The sequence below is a fragment of the Pteropus alecto genome, unplaced genomic scaffold (genome assembly GCF_000325575.1).
Source record: "Pteropus alecto unplaced genomic scaffold, ASM32557v1 scaffold341, whole genome shotgun sequence".
Lineage (NCBI taxonomy): Eukaryota > Metazoa > Chordata > Mammalia > Chiroptera > Pteropodidae > Pteropus > Pteropus alecto.
Window position 1 is genome coordinate 100431 of NW_006430739.1, and position 7672 is coordinate 108102.

Consider the following 7672-nt stretch of genomic DNA (forward strand, 5'->3'; position numbering starts at 1 on the left):
GAAGTTTGGGTTCCATATTCCTGAGGTGAATGAAAAATAATGCTGTACTTTTAGGTTATTTAAAGCATGGAAATGTAATGAAAGCTACTAAGATGAAATTGGGAGTGGGTGGCAGTAAATCTTAGAATTTTATTGTTAAAAAGGCCTATGGTAGGCTGCAAAATGGTCCCCCAATAGATATCCACATCCTAATCATCAGAACCTCCCAATATTAGCTTACATGGCAAAAAAAGGTCTATGCAGATGCAGATATGATAAAGTTTAGGATATTAAGATGGGGAGATTATCCTAGATTATCTGCATAGGCCCTAATGAAATCATGTGTATCCTTATAAGAGAGAAGCAGAGGGAAATTCGCCACACAGAGGAAAGTGATGTGAAGACAGAGCAGATAGAGATTTGAAGATGCAGGTCTTAAAGATTGAAGTGATTCAACCACCAGCCGAGGAATGCCAAGAGCCACCAGAGGCTGGAAGAGACAAGAAATGAATTCTCCCTTAGAGCACCTTGATTTCAGCCCAGTAATACTGATTTTGAACTTCTAGAATTCAGTACCAGAACAGAATAAATTTCTGTAGTTTTAAACCACTCAATTTATGGTAATTTGTTATGGCAGGGGCAGGAAACTAGTATGGGTCCCTTAGAATTAATCTAGATCAATGGTCTCCACATATTTTTTAGCAGCAAAATCAATGACTTTTCAAATGAAATTATATCGAGACTACAGATGAAAGTGGAGGGGTAATGGTTAAAAAGGGGAGGAGAGGATCCCCATCTGCCAGGTCTCCTCCTACCTCCGTGATGGCTAAAGACAACACCTCCGAGAACATTCCACCAACAGAATGTGAAAACACACATTTAGTTCCAACCACCTCATTGTACAGATGGGTAAATTGAGGCTCTGTGGGGCTGAGTGATTGGCCGATGACCTCTCTTGGTGAGCAGGCAAGGAATACTTGTGAGGAGGAAACAAGGCAAGCTAACTTCTCCTGCTCTCTCATCTTGCCTTTCCTGGTTGAACTAAATCTCAGTCACCTGAGTAAACGATGAAAAATTTATTAGAGTCTCTAAGTGAATTTTGTTTTTAGCACCGGTTTCTGTTTTGAACAAGGACTGCTACCTGTGTCAAATGTGGCAAGACTCAAATGAAATATTTGTTCATGAAGAGCACAGACCTTGAGCAGGCTGTTACAGCATCTTAGGAGACGAAAAACCGCTGCTTGATTTCTCACCTGTGCTTGGAAATGTAGTCTCCCAGGTATACCTATAGCAGTAGAAGTGAGGAGGTGGACAGGAATGAATCACAAAATTAAGCATCTGTTGGCGTACCCAAAAATATGAATCCTCAGGTGGATCAAAGAGAGCCCAAACAGGAACATAGCTGAATGCCACAGTCAGATTTTTCTTGTTGTCGTTAGAATAAAAATATTGAAGGTCAAGTCTGCTAAAAGGCCTTTGTGGGGGATACGGAAAGGTTACAATGAAATATTACTCCCCCTTTTCCCTCTGGCCTTGGTACTAACAGACAAAACATTAAAACTCAAGTTCTCTTTCCTACCAAAGAATAGCCAGGAAGGGTGGCATTTTCGAAGGGAACTTTACAAGGAACTAAGAGGAACCCAAAGGGAAAGAAGCAAAGAACATCCAGCCCCACTCCCCAGAGGTTAAAATGGCTGACTGTTTACCAAACTGATTCAAAATTCACGATGATTTATATAACTGTTTCCAAGGCCACTAGCCTCGTTCTATTTTGCACTCCCGCTGCTTGATCAGTGGCACTGGGAGAAGTATTGTATCTGGAAAAAGGGAGGCAGGGTGTGTTCCAAGAATGAGCAAAACCATGGGAGGTCTGAACCAAGACCAATGGGTGAGCCAACAATGTCAGCTGCCTGCTCAAGGCTGCTGGGAGGGGGCATTAGGCACAGCAGATGGAAAACAACTGTCAGGCAACAGCAAATGGCATTCACGTGGCTTTCTTTGTTCCTTGGTGTTGTTAAGGAGGGCATCCTTCCTCCACTCTGGAGGCCACATGGTTCTTCCCTTCTCAAAGGGAAGGGAAGGATAGGAAGGAAAGGATGAAACTCACTGGCCCCACTCACTACCATTGCGGCTAATGGGAGAGTATATCTTTATACAAAATACACCAAGGCACTTCTAGACAGAGACAGCCTTCACTGGAAACAACCTGTCTGGGACATTTTCATTTCTTTTGTTTATTTTGGCCTTCAATAGTGACACTCCTCAATTCATGGCATCACCATTATTGGTGTGTGAGGTCCCTCTCTGGCTGGATCAATCTATCCTCCTATTCATTCCTGGTAATTCCTGCTTTTCATTCCAATTTCACTCCCTTCAGCAGCAAACACTTGAGTGTGTGTGCTGGCAAATGTGTAGGCTACTGTGTGTGTGTGTGTGTGTGTGTGTTTTCAATAAACACAAGTAGTATAAGGGGCATTGTCCTGGAGAACTTGTTTGGTTTTTCCCTGGGTACTTTTTCATTCAACCCTATGCATGTTACCTCTCTATGCTGCTTTGTGTTCCTGTTGGTTGTTTGCAACCACTCAATTACTTCTTTTCCCCAGTGGTGGACACTTGGGTTGCTTCCGATTCTCTGTTAGCACAAGCAATGAGTGATGAACTCCTTGTGTGGGTCCCTGTAGCAGGCTGAATAATGCCCCCAAAGATATCAGATTCTAATGTCTGGAACCCGTGCACATCACCTTATATGGAAAAAGAGACTTTGCAGGTATAATTAAGTTAAGGATCTTGAGATGGAGAGGCTATTCTAGATTATCGGGAAGGGCCTGAAGTGCAATCACATATTGTATGTGTTTCCCGAGGTTGCTATGACAAAGTACCACGATCTGAGTGGCTTAAGACAACAAAGTCTTATTTTCATGGTTCTGGAGGCTAGAAGTTCAAAATCAAGCTGTTAGCAGGGTATACTCCCTCCAAAGGCTCTAGAAGATAATCCTTTCTCCCTCTTCCAGCTTTTAGTGGCTCCCTGCATTCCTTAGCTTGTGGCAGAATCACTCCAATCTCTGTCTCCATCTTCACATCAACTTCTCCTCTGTGTCTCCATATATCTTTTCCTCCTTTTATAAGGGCACCAGTCATCGGATTAAGGGTCCCTTTTAATCCAGTACAACTGTATTTCCTGAGAAAGTCACTTTCTGAGGTTCTGGGGGAACATGAATTTTGTGAAGATACTATTTAACCAGTATACATATATTCTTTTGAAAAGGAGTCAAGGGAGATTTCACCTCCACCTCCTCACATACACACACATGAAAGGGAATGTCAAGATGAAACAGAGAGAGAAGTAAAGGTACTGGCCTTGAAGAATCGAGTTATGTAGCCACAAGCCAAGGAACACCTGGAGCCACCAGAATCTGGAAGAGGTAAGGAAGGATCCTCTCCCAGAGTCTTTGAAGGGTGTGTGCCCTGCTGACAGCCTGATTTCAGCCCAATAATACTGATTGTGGACTTCTGGCCTGCAGAAGTATGAGAGAATGAATTCCTGTTTTTTAAAGCACCAAATTTATGGTAATTTGTTACAACAACCACAGAAAACTAATAGTCCCTTTGTGGGCCCACAGGAGAATTTCTGGGGGGTATACTTAGAAGAGGGGTTGCTAGGTCAGTGTGGACATATACACTTGATCTGGCTATATGCTGCCAGGTGGCTTTCCAAAGCAGCTGCATCAATCTAGTTGGACTCCCACCAGTAACACACAGTGGTTTCCTTTTCTCCTTATCCTAGCCAACACTTGGCATCACATAACTCCCTTTTGCCAATCTGACATGTGTGTATCCTATCTCATTGTTTTAATTTGCATTTCTCTGATTACTAGCAAATCCGAGCATCTCTTCACATACTTACTTGCTAGCCTTTTGGGTTTCTCCTTCTGGGAATTGCCTATTCATATGCTTTGCTCATTTTCCTGTTGGGTCTTTTTCTTTTTGGTTTGCAGGATTTTCTTGTATATTTTCTCCATTAATTCCTTGTTAGCTTTAAACAGCAAATATCTTCTCCCCATCTGTCGCCTGTCTGTTAACTATCTGTGGTGTCCTTCATGAAAAGAAATCCTTAATTTTGTTGTAATCAAATCTATCTAAAGCAAGACTGCCAACAGAGGGACTGTTTTGCAAACAGAATAAGTGCTGGATGTGTGTATGTGTACATAGGAGTGCAATACGGACCATACAGGAACATTCATCTCTAATTGAATGCCAACACCCAGGGATCAGTGCATTTCCCATCTTTTGGGATGAACTGCTCCCCTGTTTCCTCCACTAATACAAATGGTCTGGTATAGCGGTTGTCAGACATCAGCACAAACTAGAATCACCCAGAGTGCTTGTTCAAACCTAGATTCCTGGGCCCACTCTCAGAGTTTCTGAGTCAGAATCTGGAGGGGAGGCTGAAGATTTGCATTTCCAATAAGCTCCCAGATGACTTAGACACTACTGGCGCAGGTACCAAACTTGGAGAGCAGCTCAGGAGTATACAGGGAAGGCAAGTGTGTCTGTTCAGAGGCCATGCCACCTTAGAATCGGCCAACCAGCAATAGGAAGTCTGGAGAGGATGGGACAGCAGTCTATAATCAGCTGAGTGCCAGTGCTCCAAGGAACCCCAGGAGCCACCAGGCCAAAGGATTTCACAGAGAAGGAAAACGAGACCCAAATGGAGTCAGTGACTTGATTTTAATCACACTGGTGGCCAAGTCCAGATTGCCTGCTTAGCCCTCTTTTCATTTCTTCACATATACATACCCCAAAAGGTCTCTCTTAGGATATACAGGTGCCCCTCCACAGTGTGAGGAGTTGCTTGCCGAATGGCCAAGAGGACTCATGGTAGCCACCCTGTAGCATTTCCCACCAGCACCACCATCACCGTAGCTGGTCCAGTGGAAAGAAGCCAGGAAGTACCTAGAAAGCATCCATGTGACACAGCAGCCCTGCAGCCACCCATTCCTTCCTTTCTTAGGCACTCCAGAGCAGCACTGAGGCGACCGGATGAGTGTAGGAATGGAGTGGGGGTGGTGGACCAGGAAGTGTAGACAGGACCTCACCAGGAGAGGTTCCACTCCTGCTCACCTCTCCTCCCCCACAGCTGACACCAGGCTTCCTGAGGCTGGAACAGGTGGCTCCTTCCTGCCTCTACCTCCCTCCCCCACTCTCCTTCTTCCTCTAAGGCAGGCTGGAGACTCAGGCCCAGCCTCCTTCTCCATCTGGGGAGAAAGGGTAGTAAAGAGAGGAGATAAAGGAAAGGAAAGAGAAATAGAGGGATGAGAGGAGAGGGAAGGTTGAGGAGGAGAACAGTAGAGGAGGAGATGAAAGGAGGGAGGAAGAGGAATAAAAGGTTAGAGAAGGAACTAGAAAGGAAAGATGGGGAACAGAGGTGAGAAAAGAGCCGAGAGATGAGAAGGAGAGGAAAAATGAGGAGAGAGGGGAAGAAGATAAAAGGGCTGGGAAAGGGAACATCTTTGATGAAGAAATTGTAAGAGGTTGCTTATCCCAGCGGGACCCTCCCAGGGTGTCAGCAAGGAGGCAGCTGGATGAGGAGGAAGGGCCCGTGTGTCACAGCCACAGCATGCACCAGGAGGCTGGCTCAGCCCTATGACTGAGTAGATGGGAAAGGCTTTAGAAAGGGTGACATGCTTTCTAGACAAAAAAAGCAGCAGAGCAGGATGGTCCTGACACCCTTACCACTCCCTACTTCACCACCCAGCCCACCTCCCCACCCATGCTCCCCATCCTACCTTGCATTCTTGTTCTTATTCTCCTTTTTGGAAGTTCATCCTTCCCAGAGCCCAGCAAAAAGTTGACCAGGCTGGCAGGATTGGCAGGGCATTCAGAAGCCCTGGTGCCCTGGGAGTCCCCCATTGTACCAATGCAGTCTTCCACCACTCATTGCCCACTGGGTGCCCTCTAACGCCAGGCCCCACTGAGTGAGGTCAGGTGTGGACCCTGCCAGCTGGGCTCAGGACTGGTGCTGAGCCTAGCCAAAGGGCCACTAAGGGATTTTATCCGCACTTCGGCCTTTACATCAAGTGCTGATAAGAAGGCTGCGGGAAAGAGGACAGGAGGACATGGCCCTTGTGTGACCCTTAAACTGCTTGGCCTGCAAGCCTCATGTTCCTGAGACCCCCGGCTGCCCAAGATCCCAGCAGCTGCCACCGCCAGCTGCCCCTGAGCCCTTGTAGTCTCTCAGGAACCTTACAGGATCTCATGCAAATGAACTCCTAGGAACCTGTGATGAAGATCTCTCTCTGTCTCTCACTGTCTCTCTGCCCTCCTCCCCCTTTTCTTTTCATTCATCCAAGCACAAATATTGTCTTTACCATTTTCCAGGAACTAAGCTTCACACTGAGGCTCTCTCCCTGTGAAGACAGGGACCTATCATTTCATTGGTGGGGATGGTTCCAGTACTACCCCAGCTTTGCCGAATTTCCCCAAGTCATGTTTTCTCTGGCTCCCCTAGAGCTGCTTCAGCTAGATTTCCTGGTGGCTGGCTCTGGACATTTTCTCCTTCAACAGACTGTCAGGCCAGCTGGGCCTCTGAGCCCTCAACACATGCTCCAAACTCCCAGCAATAATGGAGGGCACTGTCAGAATGGAAGCCAGCTCAAATTACATCAGGCAAGTCCTAAGGCCCTGACCAAAGCCCTCCTTTGAACCTCATTTCCCCCCTCCCCCCATCAGCCCTGTGACCACCCCTCCCAGCCCAGCAGCTATGTCTACACCTGCTTCTTCCACTTTCTCATCTTCTACCACACCTCAAGCCACTGCTCCTGCCCTGGCCGAGAAGTAGCCCTGTACCAGTCCTCCCCAGCCTTTGGGCACTGTCGCCATCCTCCTAGCATGACCACTGGCTGTGTCCTGAAACCAAGTTTCCCAGACTTCCAGGACACTGTGCTGCTGTGGTCTCCTTGCTCCCTTCCCTGCTGCTCCTCCTGGTCCTGTTCAGATTCCTCTTCCTTAACCGGTTCCTTACAAGTCCACATCCAAATAGCAAGTATGGGCAAGGATGTGGAGAAATCAGACCCCTCATACAGTGCTTGTGGGAATGTAAAATGGTGCTTTCACTGTAGAAAAGCCTGGAAGTTCCCCAGCAAGTTAAACATGGAGTTACCATATGACCTGGCAATTCTACTCCCAGGGATAGACCCAAAGAACTGAAAACAGGGACTCGAGGATTGTTCACCAAAGCAGGGATTGTACATGAATGTTTACAGCAGCATTATTCATCATAGCCAAGAAGTGGAAACAACCCAAATGTCCATCAACTGATGAATGATAAACAAAATGTGGTCTCTCTATACAATGCAATATTTTTCAGCCGTACAAAGGACTGAAGTTCTGATCCTGGCTACAACATGGATAAACCTTGAAAACATCATGCTAGGTGAAAGAAGTCAGACCCATAAGACCACATATTGCACAATTCCATTTATGCAAAATGTCTAGAATAGGCAAGCCCACAGAGACAAAAAAAAAACATATTAGTTTTTGCCAGGGGCTGGTGGAGGGAGAACGGGAGTCACTGCTTAATGGGTATGGGGTATCTTTTTGGCATGATGAAAAAGTTCTGGAATCTGATAGAGGTTGTAGTTGCACAGCATTGTGAATGTATTAAATGTTCCTGAATTGTACACTTAAAATGGTT